The following is a 17,465-nucleotide window of genomic DNA, read 5'->3' on the forward strand; positions in this document are numbered from 1 at the left end:
TGGCCTGTGAAGTTTCTGCTGTAAAGTCATTAGATAGTCTTTGTGGGTTTCCTAACTTATTTTTCTCTTGCTGATTTTAAGATTTTCTCTTTAACTTTTGACATTTTAATTATAGCATGTCTTGGTGTGGGTCTTTTTGGGTTCATCTTGTCTGATATGCTCTGTGCTTTCTGAACTTGGCTAGCTGTTTTCCTTTGCCAGGTTATGGAAGTTTACAACCATTATTTCTTCAAACAGTTTTTCGATCCCTTTCTCTTTATCCTTCTTGAGCCTCTATAATACAAATCATAGTATTGCATGATATTGTTCCAGAGATCTCTTAAACTGTATTCATTTGTAAAAAACATTACTATCTGTTCTTTTGCTTTCCCAATTGGGTAATTCCACTAATCTGCCTTTCAGATTGTGAGCCCTTTCTGCATCCTCTAATCTTCTATTGACTCCCCATTTTGTATTTTTTATTTCAGTTAATGTATCCTTTGGTTCAGATTGGTTCACTTAAAAACATTTTTCTCTTTGTGGAAGTGCTGAGTTCATCCATATGTCTCTCAAGATTGGTGAGCCTGTGTAACTTATTTTTATTTATTTATTTTTTTTTTGGTTTCCTATCAGGTAAATTGTTTATCTCTGTTTTATTTGGATTCTTTTCTGAGGTTTTGATTTGTACTTTCATTTGAAGTTTGTCTCCTCTTTGTGCCTAACTGTATTTGTTTCTAGGTTTTTAGTATAAATTAGCTGTGTCTCCTACTCTTGAAAGAGTGGACTTATGTACAAGGTTTCTTGTTGGGCCCAGAGGCACATCCCCTGTGCTTATCAGAATCAGGTGGTCAAGCAGGGTGTGCTTTCCAGTTGTCTTTGGGGTGTAACTGCTGAAGGTGCAGTGGGGATGGTGTTGGCCCCCAGGCCAGCTGGCTATAACTTCTGACTCCAACTGTTGTGGACAATCTGATAGGTGGAGCTGCTTTAAAGGAACACCACTGTCAGCCAAAGCAGCTTTCCAGGCTTGGGAGAGAGAGCGCCACTGGCCAAGTTGAATAAGTTGGGTAGGACTGGTACTTGGGTACACTAGGGCCAGGTGCATCATATAGCTGAGTTGATGGAGAATGACAGAAATGGGTCAGGTGGGTAGAAAGAGAGTTGAAAAACATGGTGCCTTTCAGCACTTCTGTACCTGGCAAAAATTCCGAAAGATTCCTGTTACTCTGGCACATGCTCCAAAATCAGTCAACATATCTCCTTAGGGTATGACCTAGGTACTTTTCAAGCTACTGCTTCTGCACTGGAATTCAGAATGAGTGAATGTGTGCACAACCTCTTTGCCAGCCAAGTCTTGGATTCCCATAACCATCCAGTTCTCTTGGACATAAGCCTCACTGATATTTAAAGTCAGATGTTATGAGAGTTATTTCCAGTGCAAATACCTTGGGCTGGGGAGCCTGATGTGACACTTAGGGCCTTTGGAACCATGATAGTCCTCCTGCTTGTGTGTCCCCACATTAGTTGTGCAGGTTCTGATTAGATTACCATCTTACTCCTTTTTCTTGTCTTGATGGAGCCTTTTCTTTATACCCATAGCTGTAGAAAATCCATTCCACTGGTGTTCAGGTCACTCTCAGATATAGTTGTTCCACATGTAGTTGTATTTTTGGTGTGTCTGAGATGAACTGACTCTTCCTACCTCATTGGTATCCTATTTTGATTAATCTGGAATAACACATTTCATTTTGTTTCATCTTTTACCAAAAAAATAAAGTCACTAAGTATTTAAAGAGAGCTCTAAATACTTTTACATATCAGATTTAGGTTTATATCCTTTATATATCTGAATACAGGGAAAGAATAGAATGAAGGCTCTCCTTTATCTTTTTAATTCATGTAGAATGAATTTTTTACTCTGAGGTATAGAAGGTAGTATAGAAAGAGCCACCAAATTAACTGTGTGTATTACCTGCTTAAAGTGTGACACAGATTGTTAGGTAAGGGCAACTAAAGATGAGAAGGTCTGGTTTTTAACCTCTTGGACTTCAAAGTTATAGGTAAAGGAAAGTGTCGTAGTTTACTTTTCATATGTGAAGAGTCCAGACCACTGGGCTACTGCTATCTGCTACTACTATCTGACCACTACTACTACTATCATGGTCAACATGATATTAAAAATTAAAACACTAAGACTACCTCTGACTTTAAAACATACTTGTGGACTCTGGGAGAAGGTGAGGGTGGGATGTTTCAAGAGAACAGCATTGAAACATGTATATTATCTAGGGTGAAACATATCATCAGCCCAGGTTGGGTGCATGAGACAAGTGCTCGGGCCTGGTGCACTGGGAAGACCCAGAGGGATCGGGTGGAGAGGGAGGTGGGAGGGGGGACCGGGATGGGGAATACATGTAAATCCATGGCTAATTCATTTCAATGTATGATAAAACCCACTACAATATTGTAAAGTAATTAGCCTCCAACTAATAAAAATAAATGGAAAAAAAAAACATAGCATGATTGATAACCTATAATAAAAATTAGATAATTTCAAAAGCAAGTTTTTCCTTGACTAATAAACAGAACTGAAATACAAACCAGTTAGAATGATTGAAGCATCAGACCTTTGAGCTCCCAAATATGGATCCTATAGAGGAACAGGAGTCAGTTTAGAGCCTACTTAAACCAGGGTTTGGGGTGAGGCTGCCACATAGGAAAATAAGGCTGCAGTAAAACCATGCCATCTCCTTCAGGGACCACTGTCCTGTGTGAAGTTGTTACCCTAAAGGCTTAGAGAATACAGAAACAATCCTGCGACCAACACTAACACCATTCTTTTTGTAGGTTAATTGCCTTTCAAGTTCTCATATGCCCTGTAGAAATAAATCCAAGTGAATTATGTAAGAAAAGAAGTGCAGCTTAAGGCCGAGAGGCCAAATGAAGGCAACTGAACCAACAAACTAAAAGGAATGAGTGTCGGAAGAGAGGTTAAAAAATAACTAGTTTACTTGAGAGTCTGCAAATTCAAATTCCACAATAGATGAATTTTAAAGCAGACAGCTAGAAAAAAGGATACCAATCAGCAGGTGAATGAAAACAAATAATAGAACAATTAGAAGCAGACTTTTATAGTATTTTGGGGAGTTCATCAGAGGAAAAGGAATACATGTCCATAAAAAGTGATGGTGAAACTAAAGTTATACAAGAAAAATAATTAAAATGAATGAAAACAACTAAAAATCTTAGAACTGAAAAATATGGTCAGTATAATAAAAATTTAAAAAGATATCTTAGTTGATATAATACAGTTTATGTTGGACTAGTCAAAGTGAGAATGAACAAATAGGATGATAGTTACTGAAGAATTAATAAACAAGTAAGAATAAAAATAACTAAGAGCAGTTGTAAAATGTGGAAGGTAAGTCGTTAGGTAGTATAGGTTAACAAATGACAAAGAAGAGAAGGAAGGTCAGAAAGGTAACATCCCAAGAAACAATGGTGGAGTTTATTAGAGTACAAGAAATAAATGGGTCCTTAGATTGAATATTCCCTCTGAGCACTGAAAATAATAATATAATTAAGTCAGTGATAGTAAAACTTCAGAGAATAAAAAAAAAGGGGGGTACCTTAAAGTACTACAAGAAGGAATAGAGAGACTGTTTACAGAGGATCAACAATTGAATTTAAGCAGACTTCTAATCAACATTAGAAATATGTTCACACCACTAAGGAAATATATAATCCTATGATTGATTACACTGATTTTGATACTCAAAATGAAGGGAAACACAGATTTTTTTTCAGACATGAAATCAGTAACAGTACATCTACATATGCTCACTGAGAAGCAAATAAAAAAAATCATAAAAATTATGTCCTCAAACCTGGCCATAATCCACACTAAGAACTAAAATTTGTGTTTTACATTATGACTTGGTATATGTTTCAGTATTACACAATAATATCTTTTGTTTTTCTATAGGATTCATTCTGATGGTTTGTTTTAGCCAACCAGAGCAGTTTTAAAAAAAAAAAATTGCTTAAAGTAAGGTCAAATGGTTTCCCTACATTCAATAAACAATCAAGATATATAATTAAGGAAGACTCTAAAACTAGGAATAAAATGAAGAATGAAAAAGTTTTCTGTGGAGAAAATTATAAAATATTAGTGAACATAAATGATGACTTAAATAAAGGGAGAAGAGTAGTTTTCATGATGGTAAAATTTAATTTCCATAACTATGGGAATGTGCCCCAAATTATAAGTTTAATAAGATTCAAAATCTTTGTGGTCATAAAAGCTGTTGGCAGACATAGCAAGGACATATGTGAATTCTATGCCAAAGATAGGCACAATAAAGGACAGAAATGGCAAGGACCTTACAGAAGCAGAAGAGATTAAGAAGAGGTGGCAAGGGTACACAGAAGAACTGCACAAAAAAGGTCTCAATATCCCAGATAACCACAGTGATGTGGTCGCTCACCTAGAGCCAGACATCCTGGAATGTGAAGTCAAGTGGGCATTAAAAAGCATCATTATGAACAAAGTGGAGGTGATGGAATTTCAGCTGAGCTATTTCAAATCCTAAAAGATGATGCTATTAAGTGCTGCACTCAATATGCCAGCAAACTTGGAAAACTCAGCAGTGGCCACAGGACTGGAAAAGGTCAGTTTTCATTTCAGTCCCAAAGAAAGGCAATGCCAAAGAATGTACAAACAACTGTAAAATTGCCCTCATTTCACATGATAGCAAGGTAATGCTCAAAATCCTTCAAGCTAGCCTTTAGCAGTATATGAACCAAGAACTTCTAGAGGTACTAGGTACATTTAGACAAGGCAGAGGAACCAGATAAATTGTCAACATCCACTGGATCACAGAAAAAGCAGCAAAATTCCAGTCGAACATCTTTTCATTGACTACATTAAAACCTTTGACTGTACTGATCACAAAAATCTACGGGAAATTGTTCAGTTCAATTCAGCCACTCAGTCATGTCCAACTCTTTGTGGCCCCATGGATTGCAGCATGCCAGGCCTCCCTGTCCATCACCAACTCCTGGAGTTCACCCAAACTCATGCCCATTGAGTTGGTCATGCCACCTCTGTCATCCCCTTCTCCTTCTGCCCTCAATCTTTCCCAGCACCAGGGTCTTTTCAAATGACTCAGTTCTTCACATCAGAAAAATTCTTAGAGATGAGAATAACAGAACCCCTTACCTGTCTCCTGAGAAACCTGTATGCAGGTCAAGAAGCAAAGTTAGAACTGGACATGAAACAGTGAACTTGTTCCAAATTGGGAAAGGTGTATGTCAATGCTGTATATTATCACCCTGTTTATTTAATTTCTATGCAGAGTACACTATGCCAGATGCCAGGCTACATGACTCACAAGCTGGACTCAAGATTGCTGGAAGAAATATCAACAACCTTAGATATGCAGATAACACCACTCTAATGACAGAAAGTGAAGAGGAACTAAAGAGTCTCTTCATGAGGGTGAAAGTGGAGAGTGAAAAAGCTAGCTTAAAACTCAACATTCAAATAACTAAGATCACGGCATCCAGTCCCATCACTTCATGGCAAATAGATGGGGATAAAATGAAAACAGTAGCAGACTTTATTTTCTTGGACTCCAAAATCACTGCAGATGGTGACTGCAGCCATGAAATTAAAAGACATATATATGCCCCTTAGAAGAAAAGCTATGACAAACCTAGACACTGTATTCAAAAACAGAGACATCTCTTTCCCAACAAAGTTCCATCTAGTCAAAGCTATGGTTTTTCCAGTAGTCATGTATGGATGTGAGAGCTGGATCATAAAGAAGGCTGAGGGCTGAAGAATTGTTGCTTTTAATTTTGTTGCTGGACGACAAAGAGATCAAAACAGTCAATCCTAAAGAAATCAATGCTGAATATTCATTGGAAGGACTGATGATGAAGCTCCAATACTTTGGCTACCTGATGTGAAAAGCTGACTCATTGGAAAAGGCCATAATGCTGGGAAAGACTGAGGTCAGGAGAAGAGGGCAACAGAGGATGAGATGGTTGGAGATCATCACTGACTAAATGGATAAGAGTTTCAGCAAACTCCAGGAGATGGTGAAGGACAAGGAAACATGTCATGCTGCAGTCCTTTGGTCACAAAGAGTCTTATATGACTTAGTGACTGAACAATATAAATTCTTGCTGGAGGCAGATATCTTGGGTCTTTCTTTCCAAGACCTGGTCCCACCCAACAGCTTGTGAGTTCCAGTGCCGGTATGCCTCACAGCAAACCACCAGCAGAGTAAGAACACAGCCCCATTCATCACAAGACAGACTACATAAAAAGACTTCTTGAACAGCAACCTCTAGACACGACACATCCCTGCCCACCAGAGGGGCAATACCAAACACCAGTGGGCAGTGACCAGCCCTTCCCACCAGGAAGCATGCACAAGCCTCTAGACCAGCCTCATCAACCAGGCAACAGTCACCAGAAGCTAGAAACATACAATCCTATAGCTTGCCAAGCTGAGTCCACAAACACAGATCAGAAACTATTCTGAAAATAGCTGGTCCTTGGCCCTTGAGTGATGAAGGGTAATGTACTGCTGGGATGCATAAGATATCCCCTACAGGGATATCAGCTTTCTTCAAGGTTGAGAAATAACCAACCACATACATAAAAATACAAATATAAATTTTAACAAAATGTGATGGAAAAAGAATACGTTCCAGATGAAAGAACAGGATAAAACACAAGAAGAACTAAGTGAAATAGAGATAGTTGATCTACCTGAGAAGGTGTTCAAGTAATGAGTGTAAAGATGATCCAAGAACTGAGGAAAAGAATGAATACACAGAGTGAGAAGTTTTTATCAAAGAGTTATAAAATATAAAGAACAACCAGATTTGAAGAATAAAATAATGGAAATAAAAAATACAATATAATGAATCAGTAGCAGAATAAATGAGGCAGAAGAACAAATCAGTGAGCTGGGAGACAAGGTGGGAATCGCTACCATGAAACAGAATAAATAAAAAAGAATGATAAAAGTGAGGACAGCTTAAGAGGCCTCTGGGACAACTTCAAACTCATTAATATTTGCATTATAGGAGCCCCAAAATAGGAAAGAAAGAATCTGAGAAAATATTTGAAGAAATAATAGCTGAAAACTTTCCTAACATTGGAAATAGTCACCGAAGGAAGAACACTCCAAGAAATGTATTAATCAAATTCACAAAAATTAAATGCAGAGGATAAATATTAAAAACAACAAGGGAAAAGCAACACATAACATACAAGGGAATTAACATAACATTGTCAAGTGATTTTTCGGCAGAAATTCTGCATACCAAAAGGGAGTGGCATGATATATTTAAAGAGATGAAAGATAAAAACCTACAACCAATAACATTCTATCCAGCAGCAAATCTCATTTAGATTTGACAGAGTAATCAAAGGCTAAAAGAATTTAGCATCACCAAATCATCTTTACAACAAAGGCTAAAGGAACTCCTCTAAGCACAAAAGAAACTGCTACAAGTTGAAATGAGGAAATTAAGAAATGGGAAAGCTCACCAGAAAAGACAAACATATAGTAAAGGTAGAATATCATCTACATACAAATATGATATCAAGGGCAGTAATCATATGAGAAGAGTATGAAAGCAAGATATTTGAAATGCATTTGAAATTAAGAGATCTACAACTTAAGACAATCATGTATACATGCAGACTTCTTTACCAAAACCTCACGGTAACGGCAAATGAAATATCTATGATAGAGGTACACAATAAAATTAAAGAAATACAAACACAAAGTTAAAAATAGTCATTAAAGACTATTTAAAGATAGTCATTAAATCACAAGAGAACAAAAGCAAAAGGCAAGAAAAAAATCTACAAAAATCTAAAACAATAAAATGGCATTAAGAGCATACATATAATACCTTAAATGTAAATGGATTTAATGCTTCAACCAAAAAATATAGACTGACAGAATGGATACAAAAGAATAATACCCACATATATGCTATCTACAAGAGATGCACTTTAAAATCTAGGGACACATAAAAGTGAGGGGATGGAAAAAATATGCCATGCAAATGGAAATCAAAAGAAAGTTGGAGTAGCAGTTGTCATATCAGACAAAATAGACTTCAGACAAACCGTGGAGCTCCACCTCTGCTGATGGCTTCCTAAATTCAAAGCCTACAGGACATCCAAACAGACAAGCTCTCCTGCCCTGAAACAGGTCTGGCTTTAGCAGTCCTGGGATTTGTGTGTTTGTACATGTAAGGGTTGGGACAGGTGAGAGTCTGAGCTTCCTCCATAGCTTGACTATTGCAGTCCTGGAACCTGAGGTCGAAGATCTCTGCCGGTGGCCTGGTGAAAACACCTGAGAGGAACAGGACCATTTGCTGGCATACCCACAGTTAAGGTGGATGTGCTTTGTAAGCTTGCACAATGGGCAAAAGGGGACACGACAGAGCACACTCACAGGGGAAGAGCCCCCAAGGAGGAATACTCAGAGACTTCTCTCCTAGTGGGAGGGCTCCAATCCCACCTACTGTGCACCATGGATCAGAGGTACAGCTAAGAAAGAGAACTGGGGGCCTCCACTTCAGCAACTAGGAAGCACTCCAAGCTCCTGACAGGGCATTGACAATCACAGAGCAACGGGGATGCCCCACTCAGTATCTACCTCAACCACCAGGAAGCAGAGGAGCTATAATCCTGATGTTTGCAGAAAGGGGACTGCAAACACAAAGTTAGGGGGAAAAAATGAAACAACAGATAATAAATCTCCTGAGATGAAGGAGCAATGTAATAAAAGAACAACTAAATGAAGGAGAGACAGACACTCTACCTAAAAATGACTTCAGAATGATGATAGTGAAGATGATCTAAAATCTCAGAAAAAGAATGGAGGCATGTGCTAAGAAGATGCTAAAGATGTCTAATGAAGACCTAGAAGAACTAAAGAACAGACAGAGATGAACAATACAATACATGACATGAAAAATACTCTAGAAGAAACTGATAGCAGAATAACCAAGTCAAAAAAAAAAAAAAAAATGGATAAGTGAGCTGGAGCATGGAATATGGGGTGGGGGGTGGGGGAGAGGAATCACTGCTGCAGAACACAGAAAAGAAAGAAAAGAAATGAAGGAAGCCTTAAAGACCTCTGGGACAATGTGAAATGCACCAGCATTCAAATTATAGGAGTCCCAGAAGAAGAAAAAAGACCAGAGAAGATATTTAAAGAGATTATAGTTGAAAACTTCCTTAACATGGGAAAGAAAATAGTCAGTCAAGTCCAGGAAGCACAGAGAGTCCCATACAGGATAAACCCAAGGAGGAACATGGCAAGAAACATATTAATCAAACTAACAAAAATTAAATGAAAAGGAAAAAAAATGTATTAAAAGCAGCAAGGGGAAAGCAACAAATAACATACAAGTAAATCCCCACTACATTAGTAGCTCATTTTTCAGCAGAAACTCTGCAGGCCAGAAGGGAGTGGCATGATATACTTAAAGGGATGAAAAAGAAAAAACTTACAACCAAGATTACTCCAGCAAGGATCTGATTCAGAGTCAAAGGAGAAATCCAAAGCTTTATAGACATGCAAAAATTAAGAGAATTCAGCACCATCAAATCAGCTTAAAAAAAAAAAAAAAAGCTACAGAAATTTAGGCATAAAACACAAGAGTAGACAACAAAAGAGGAAGAGAAGCAAAAAGACTTACAAAAACAAACCACAAATAAATAAGAAAATGGTAACAGTAATATACACATAAATAATTATTTTAAATGAAAATTGATTAAATGCTCCAACCAAAAAACATAGACTGGCTGAAAGAATACAAAAACAAGACCTGTACATATGCTGTCTACAAGAGCCCTGCTTCAGACCTAGAGATACATACAGGCTGAAAGTGAGGAGTTGGAAAAAGATAGTCCATGCAAAGGAAAATCAAAAGAAAGCTGGAGTAGTAATACTTATATCAGACAAAACAGACTTTAAAATAAAAAATGTTACAAGAGACAGTGAAGGATACTACATAATGATCAAAGGATCACTCCTAGAAGAAGATATATATTATATATAACCAACAGAGGACAAACTCAGTATACAAGGCAAATGTTAACATCCATAAAAGGGGTAATCAACAGTTAACACAATAATATTGGGGGACTTTAACACACCATCAAAGGACAGATCATCCAGACAGAAAGCTAACAAGGAAACATTAGACTAACTAAACATAATTGATATTTATTTATATGGAATTCTATCCAAAAGAAGCAGAATACACTTTCTTCTCAAATGCACACACACAACATTCTTCGGGATAGATTACTCCTTGGGTCATGAATGAATCCTCGATAAATTTAAGAAAGTTGAAATCATATCAAATGTCTTTCCAACCTTAATACCATGAGATTAGACGTCATTTAAAGGAAAAATAAAAACTGTGAAAACATAAACACATGGAGGTTAAACAATATTTTATTTAAAAAAAAATCAATGTGTCACTTAAGAAAGAGGAAATAAAAAAATACTTAGAGATAAATGAAAACAAAAACATGTTGATACAAACCTATTCGAGGCAGTAAAAGCAGTTCTAAAGAGAGTTTATGGCAATACAATCTTACCTTAAGAAACAAACAAACAAAAATCTCAAACAACATAACTTGACACCTAAAACAACTATGGAAAGAAGAACAAACAAAACCCCATTTTAGTAGAAGAAAACAAAGATCAGAGAAGAAATAAGTGAAATAGACAAAGAAAACAATAGTAAAGATCAATGAAACAAAAAGCTGGTTTTTTGAGAAAGTAAAATTGATAAACCTTTATGCAGACTCATTAAGAAAAAAAGGACATGACTCAAAGCAATAAAATTCGAGATGAAAAAGGAGAAATTATAGTAAACACCACAGAAATACAAAGGATCGTGAGAGAATACCACAAATAACAATACACCAATAAAAAGGGCAACCTAGAAAAAGTGGATAAATTCCTAAAAAGTTACAAACTTCCAACATTGAATCAGGAAGGAATAGAAAATATGAACAAAACAATCACAAGTAATGAAATTGAAATTGTGATTCAAAAATGGTCAATAAGGACTTCCCTGCTGGTGCAGTGGCCAAGACTCTGAACTCCCAATGCAGAGGATCTGGTTCTATCCCAGGTCAGGGAACTAGATCCTACATGCCACAACAAAGACCTGGCATGTCAAAAATATACATATTAAAAAAAAAAGTTTCCAACAAACAAAAATCCAGGACCAGATGACTTCACAGGTGAATTATATCAAGTATTTAGAGAAGCACTAACACCTATTCTCAAACTTCCAAGGATTTGCAGAGAAAGGAACACTCCCAAGCTCATTCTACAAGGCCACCATCACCTTGCTACCAAAACCAGACAAAGATATCACAAAAGAAAGAAAATTACCAATAAGCAATAGAATGAGAATGACTAGAGTACTCTAAGAAAATTGGAGATACCAAGGGAACATTTCATGCAAATATAAACACAATAAAGGACAAAAACAGTAAGGCCCTAACAGAAGCAGAAGAGATTAAGAAAAGGTGGCAAAAATGCATAGAATTGCACATAAAAGCTCTTAATGATCCCAATAACCATGATGGTGTTGTCACTCACCTAGAGCCAGACATCCTGGAGTGTGAAGTCAAGAGGGCTTTAGGAAACACTACTGTGAACAAAGCTAGTGCAGGTGATGGAACTCCAGCAGAGCTATTTTAAGTCCTAAAAGATGATGCTATTAAAATGCTATACTCTTTATGCCAACAAATTTGGAAAACTCAACAATGGCCACAGGACTGGAAAAAGTCAGTTTTCATTCCAATCCCAAAGAAGGTCAATGCCAAAGAATGTTCAAACTACTGTACAATGGCACTCATTTCACATGCTAATAAGATTATGCTCAAAATCCTTAAAGCTAGGTTTTACTGTATGTGAACCAAGAACTTACAGATGTACCAGCCAGGTTTAGAAAGGGCAGAGGAACCAGAAATCACATTGCCAACATCTGCTGGATCACAGAAAAAGCAAGGGAATTCCAGAATTACATCTACTTTTGCTTCATTGACCACACTAAAGCCTTTGACTATGTGGGTCACAACAAACTGTGGCATATACTTAAAGAGATGGGAATACCAGATCACATTACCTGCCTGTGAACAACCTGTTTGCACCAGTTAGAACTGGACATGGAACAATGGACTGGTTCAAAATTGGGAAAGGAGTACTTCAAGACTGTATATTGTCACCTTGCTTATTTAACTCATGTACAGTATACATCATGAGAAATCCTGGGCTGGATGAAGCACAAGCTGGAATCAAGATTGCTGGGAGAAATATCAATAACCTCAGATATGCAGGTGGGGAGAAATATCAATAACCTCAGATATGCAGGTGATACTACTTTAATAGCAGAAAGCAGACAGAAACTAAAGAGCATCTTGATGAAGGTCAAAGAGGAAAGTGGAAAAGCTGGATTAAAATTCAATGTTAAACAAATAAAGGCCCTATCACTTAATGGCAAACAGATAGGGGAAATGTGGAAAAAGTGGCAAATTTCATTTTCTTGGGCTCCAAAATCACTGGATGGTGACTGGAGCCACAAAATTAATAGACACCTGCTCCTTGGAACAATACCTATGGCAAACCTAACAGCAAATTAAAGAGCAGAAACATCACTTTGCCAACAAAGGACAATATAGGCAAAGCTATGGTTTTTCCAGTAGTCATGTATGGATGTGAGAGTTGGGCCATAAAGAAGACTGAGTGCCAAATAACCAATTCTTTTGAACTGTGGTGCTAGAGAAGACTTCTGAAAGTCCCTTGGACAGCAAGGAGATCAAACCAGTCAATCCTAAAGGAAATCAATCCTGAATAGTCATTGGAAGGACTGGTGCAGAAGATGAAGCTCCAATACTTTGGCCACCTGATGTGAAGAGCCAACTCATTGGAAAAGATACTGATTCTGGGAAAGATCAAGGGCAAGAGGAGAAGGGAGTGATAGAGGATGAAATGGTTGGATGGCATCACTGACTCAGTGGACATGAGTTTGAGCAAACTCAGGAAGATAGTGAAGGACAGGGAAGCCTGATGTGCTGCAGTTCATGGGGTTGCAAAGACTCAGACATCACTTAGTGAAAGAACAACAATATACAACAAACCTACGGCTAACATCTTACTCAAGTGTGAAAAGCGGAAAGCATTTCCTCTAACACTAGGAACGAGGACGTCCCATTCTCACCAGTTGTATTTAACACAGTTGTGGAAGTCCTAGCCACAGGTGTCAGAGAATGCAGACATAAAAAGAAATAAATGGAATCAAAATTAGAAAAGAAGTAAAAGTATCACTGTTTCCAGATGACATGAAATTATATACATAGAAAACCTTAAAAATCCTATCAGAAAACTATTAGAGCTAATAAATGAATTCCGGAAAGCTGCAGGACACAAAATTAATATGTATAAATTTCTGTCATTTTTATACACTAACAACAAAAGATCAGAAAGAGAGAGTAAGGAAATAATCCATTTACTATCCCATCAAAATGAATAAAATATCAACCTATTTTGATATAAATAAACCTATCTAAGGAGATGGTGAAAGTTTACACACTCAACGATGATCAGCAGTGGGACAACTGGGGGCACCGGGCATATCATCTGGCTGTGTGGAGCAGCTGAAGGGCATGTCCCTTCTAATAAGAGCCTGGCAAAATGTAGTCCACTGGAGAAGGGAATGGCAAACCACTTAGTATTCTTGCCTCGAGAATTCCGTGAACACAATGAAAAGGCAAAAAGTTATAAAACTAGAAGAGGAGCCTCCCAAGTGAAAGGTGTCCAATATGCTACTTGGGAAGAGTAGAGAAACAGCTCCAGAAACAATGAAGAGGCTGGGCTAAAGTAGAAATATCATTCACTTGTGGATGTGTCTAGTAGTAAAAATAAAGTGCAATTCTATAAAAAATAATTTTGTATAGGAACCTGGAATGTTAGATGGAAGAATCAAGGTATTGGACATGGTCAAGCAGATGGCAAGAGTGAACATAGAAATTTTAAGAATCAGTGAACTAAAATGGATGGGCAAATTTAATTCAGATGACCATTATATCTACTACTGGGGCAAGAATCCCTTAGAAACAATGGAACAGGACTCATAGTCAACAAGAGTCTGAAATGCAGCACTGAGGTGCAATCTCAAAACAACAGAAAGATCTTTGTTTCCAAGGCAAACCATTCAACACCACAGTAGTTCAAGTCTATGCCTCAACCAGTAACGATGAAGAAGCTGAAGCTGAATTTTTCTATATAGATCTACAAGACCATTTAAAACTAACACCAATAAAGATGTCCTTTTCATCATAGGAGGCTGGAATGCAAAAATAGTCAAGAGATACCTGGGAAAACAGGCAAGGTTGGCCTTGGAGTACAAAATGAAGCAGGGCAGAGGCTAAAAGAGTTATGCCAAGAGCACACACTGATCATATAAAACACTCTTCCAACAATACATGAGATGACTCTTCACATGGACATCATCAGATGTTCAATACTGAAATCAAATTGATTATATTTTTTGCAGTTGAAGTTGGAGAAGCTTTATACAGTCAGCGAAAACAAGACCTGGAGCTGACTGTAGCTCAGATTGCCAGCTCCTTATTGCAAAATTCAGTCTTAAAGAAAGTAGAGAAAACCAGTAGGCCATTCAGGTATGATCTAAACCAAATCCTTTAGGATAATGCAATGGAAGTGACAAATAAATTCAAGGGATTAGATCTAGTACACAAGAGAAAGAAATTCAAGAAAGTAAAATGGTTGTCTGAGCAGGCCTCGCAAATATCTGAGAGAAGAAGAAAAAGACAAAGACTGAATGCAGGGTTCCAGAAAACAGCAAGAAGAGATATGGAAGTCTTCTTAAGTGAAAGATGAAAATAAATAGAGGAAAACAATATGATGGGAAAGACTAGAGACCTCTTCAATAAAATTAGATACCAAGGGAACATTTCATGCAAAGATGGGCACAATAAAGAACAGAAGCAGGAAGGACCTGACAGAAGAAGGGCTTCAGAAGACATGGTAAGAATACACAGAAGTGTACCAAAAGATCTTAATGACCTAGATAACCATGACAGTGTAGTCACTTACCTAGAGCCAGACATCTTGGAGTGTAAGTCAAGCAAGTGGGCCTTAGGAAGCAGTACTATGAACAAAGATAGTGTAGGTGATGGAATTCCAGCTGAGCTGGATTTTCAAATCCTAAAAGATGATTCTGTTAAAATGCTATACTCATTATGACTACAAATTTGAAATACTCAACAATGGCCGCAGAACTGGAAAAGATCAGTTTTCATTCCAATTCCAAAGAAAGGCAATGCCAAAGAATGTTCAAACTTCCGTACAATGGTATTCATTTCACATGCTAGCAAGATAATGCTCAAAATATTTCTGAACCAAGAACTTCCAGAGGTACAAGCTAGTTTAGAAAAGACAGAGGAACCAGGGATCAAATTGCCAACATCCTCTGGATCACAGAAAAAGCAAGGGAATTCCAGAAAAACATCTACTTCTGCTTCATTGACTAAGCTAAAGCCTTTGCCTATTTGAAATATACTTAAAGAAATGGGAATACTAGACTACCTTATCTGTCTCCTGAGAAACCTCTATGCAGGACAAGACTGAAAAGCAATAAGGACATGAAATACCTGTTCTTGGAAAACTATAAGATAAAAGAAATAAAAGATGATTCAGAGACATACCATGATCTTGGAATGGAAGAATCAATATGAAAATGACTACCTCCCAAAGCAATCTGCAGAATCACTGAAGTCCCTATGCAATTACCAAGGGCATTTTTCACAGAATTAGAAGAAAAAATTTACAGTTTGTATGGAAACACAAAAGATCCTTAACACAGAAAAAAAAAAAAAAAAAAAATTGATAAAGACGAATCCGAGCTGGAGGAATCAGGCTCTCTGACTTCAGACTACACTACAATGCTACAGTAATGGTAGTATGATACTGGCACAAACAGTATAGCACTGGCACAGAAACAGAAATATAGATGAATGGAGTAGGATAGAAAGTCAAGAGATAAACCCATGTGCCCATGGCCACCTAATCTCTGATAAAGGAGGAAAAACTATACAATGGAGAAAAGACAGTCTCTTTAATAAGTGGTACTGGAAAACTGCACCTAAAATATCTGCATCTAAAAGAATGAAATTAGAACACACCCTAATGCCATACATAGAAGTAAAGTCAAAACAGATCAAAGACCTAAAATGTAAGGCTGGATACTATAAAACTCTTAGAGGAAAACATAGGAAGAACACTCTGACATAAATCCCAGAAGGATATTTTTCAACCCACTGCTTAGAGTAATGAAAATAAAAATAAACAAATGTGACCTAATTAAAGTGAAAAGCTTTTACACAGCAAAGAAAACAAAACAAAAAGACAATCCTCAGATTGAGAGAAAGTTTTGCAAATGAAGCAACTGACAAGGGATTAATCTCCAAAATATACAAACAGCTCATGCAGCTATCAAAAAAAAAAAAAGAAAGAAAGAAAAAACCACACAAAAAACAAACAGCCCAATCAAAAATTGGGCAGATGACCTAAATAGATATTTCTCCAAAGACTGTATGCAGATGGCAAAAATCCACATGAAAAGATGCTCAATGTCACTAATTATTAAAGAAATGCAAATCAAAACTATAATGAGGTATCACTTCATACTGGTCAGAATTGCTTTCATCAAAAACTTCAAACAATAAATGTTGGAAAAGATGTGAAGAAAAGACAACCCTCTTACCCTGTTGTTAGGAATGTAAATTGATGCAGCTGCTGTGGAGAACAGGATGGAGGTTCTTTAAAAAATCTAAAAATAGAGCTACCATATGATCCAGTAATCCCACTCCTGGGCATATATCCAGGAAAAACCTTAACTCAAAAGGATGCTTGTGCCCTGATGTTTGTTGCTAATTACTATAGCCAGGGCATGGATGCAACATAAACATTCATTGACAGAGGAATGGATAAAGATGACATGGTACATATATACAACAGAATATTATTCAGCCATAAAAATGAAAGCCATAGTGCCATTTGCAGCAACATGGATGACCTAAAGATTATCATAGTAAGTGAAGTAAGTCAAATAGAGAAAGACAAATATCATATGATATCACTCATATGTGGAATCTAATTTAAAAAAAAAAAAGAAATGAACTTATTTACAAAACTGAAGCAGACTAACAGACATCAAAAACAAACTTACGGTTACCAGAGGGGAAACACTGAGGAGAGAGATAAATTAAGAGGCTGGGATGAGTTTATACATATTACTGTATATAAAATAGATAACCAGCAAGGACTTATTGTCTAGAACTGGGAACTGTTCTCAGTCTCTTTTAATAACCTATCAAATCTGAAGAATATATA

The 17,465-nt window shown here is 37.0% G+C and overlaps 1 protein-coding gene across 1 annotated transcript in view; it reads left to right on the forward strand.

The window, feature by feature from the left end:
• The window catches only part of LRP1B (LDL receptor related protein 1B), a 2,064,747-nt gene that overhangs the window by 1,515,188 nt on the left and 532,094 nt on the right, over nt 1-17,465 (forward strand).

Source organism: Odocoileus virginianus, chromosome 13 (genome assembly GCF_023699985.2).
Source record: "Odocoileus virginianus isolate 20LAN1187 ecotype Illinois chromosome 13, Ovbor_1.2, whole genome shotgun sequence".
NCBI lineage: Eukaryota > Metazoa > Chordata > Mammalia > Artiodactyla > Cervidae > Odocoileus > Odocoileus virginianus.